We start from the raw sequence: 2288 nt of genomic DNA, 5'->3' as shown, positions 1-2288 counted from the left end.
CAAAAAATAAAATATATACATACAAATGTGTTTCTAATAATTTACACTTCATTTAAATTACAGTGTGTATTCTTTCCCTTCCTTAAACAGTACAGTATTTGACTAAAGTCTGTGGGACAAGTATAGGTAATTATATCCTTGTCCTGTACATGACTGTTGTGTCCAGAGACAGTCTGTGGGACCAGTAAAGGTAATTATATCCTTGTCCTGTATGTGACTGTTGTGTCCAGAGACAGTCTGTGGGACCAGTATAGGTAATTATATCCTTGTCCTGTACATGACTGTTGTGTCCAGAGACAGTCTGTGGGACAAGTATAGGTAATTATATCCTTGTCCTGTACATGACTGTTGTGTCCAGAGACAGTCTGTGGGACCAGTATAGGTAAGCATATCCTTGTCCTGTATGTGACTGTTGTGTCCAGAGACAGTCTGTGGGACCAGTATAGGTAATTATATCCTTGTCCTGTACATGACTGTTGTGTCCAGAGACAGTCTGTGGGACCAGTATAGGTAAGCATATCCTTGTCCTGTACATGACTGTTGTGTCCAGAGACAGCCTGTGGGACCAGTATAGGTAAGCATATCCTTGTCCTGTACATGACTGTTGTGTCCAGAGACAGTCTGTGGGACCAGTATAGGTAAGCATATCCTTGTCCTGTATGTGACTGTTGTGTCCAGAGGTAGTGCTCAACTGGGAAAACAAACATTGGTCCTAAAAGGTTGAAAACATGTATTTATCTACAGCAGGGGTGGCCTGCCCTATCTACAGCTAGGGTGGCCTGCCCTATCTACAGCTAGGGTGGCCTGCCCTATCTACAGCAGGGGTGGCCTGTCCTATATACACAGCTTGGGCCCCTGTGGGCTACAGTGTATGCTGGAGAATACTATACTTTAACCTCTATGGGACCGGCGGGACGAATTCGTCCCACCTACGTAACAGCCAGTTGAATCCTGTGGCGCGATTTTTAAAACGTTTGAAATACTATTACTTCAATTTCTCAAACATATGACTATTTTACAGCTATTTAAAGACAAGACTCTCGTTAATCTAACCACACTGTCCGATTTCAAAAAGGTTTTACAACGAAAGCAAAACATTAGATTATGTCAGGAGAGTGCCCAGCCAGAAATAATCAGACACCCATTTTTCAAGCTAGCATATAATGTCACAAAAACCCAAACCACAGCTAAATGCAGCACTAACCTTTTATGATCTTCATCAGATGACACACCTAGGACATTATGTTATACAATACATGCATGTCTGTTCAATCAAGTTCATATTTATATCAAAAACCAGCTTTTTACATTAGCATGTGACGTTCAGAAAAAGCATACCCCCCGCAAACTTCCGGGGAATTTACTAACAATTTACTAAATTACTCACGATAAACGTTCACAAAAAGCATAACAATTATTTTAAGAATTATAGATACATTACTCCTCTATGCACTCGATATGTCCGATTTTAAAATAGCTTTTCGGATGAAGCACATTTTGCAATATTCTAAGTACATAGCCCAGCCATCACGGGCTAGCTATTTAGACACCCACCCAGTTTAGCCTTCACCAAAATCACATTTCCTATAAGAAAAATGGTCTTACCTTTCCTGTTCTTCATCAGAATGCACTCCCAGGACTTCTACTTCAATAACAAATGTAGGTTTGGTCCCAAATAATCCATCGTTATATCCAAACAGCGGCGTTTTGTTCGTGCGTTCTAGACACTATCAGAATGGTAAATCACGGTCGTGCGCATGGCGCAGAACGTGACAAAAAAATTCTAAATATTCCATTACCGTACTTCGAAGCATGTCAACCGCTGTTTAAAATCAATTTTTATGCCATTATTCTCGTAAAAAAGCGATAATATTCCGACCGGGAATCTGCAATTAGCTAAACAGCCGAAGGAAAATACTGCACGGGGTCGAATCGCGCACGCGCCTAATTCCATTGTCCTCTGATGGGACACTTGGAAAAGGGGATTCTGTGTTTCAGCCTGAGGCTGCCTCGTCATCGTTCAGGTTTTTCCCGGGTTCTGAGAGCCTATTTGAGCCCTAGGAATTGTCACGTTACAGCTAAGATCCTGACTCTTCAATAAACAGAAGCAAGAACAACAACACCTTGTCAGACAGGGTACTTCCTGCATGAAACCTTCTCAGGTTTTTGCCTGCCATAGGAGTTCTGTTATACTCACAGACACCATTCAAACAGTTTTAGAAACTTTAGGGTGTTTTCTATCCAAACCTGAACAATAATATGCATATTCTAGCTTCTGAGTTGGTGTA

Source organism: Salmo trutta, chromosome 18 (assembly GCF_901001165.1).
Source record: "Salmo trutta chromosome 18, fSalTru1.1, whole genome shotgun sequence".
NCBI lineage: Eukaryota > Metazoa > Chordata > Actinopteri > Salmoniformes > Salmonidae > Salmo > Salmo trutta.
Note: the sequence above shows the minus strand (reverse complement) of the source record.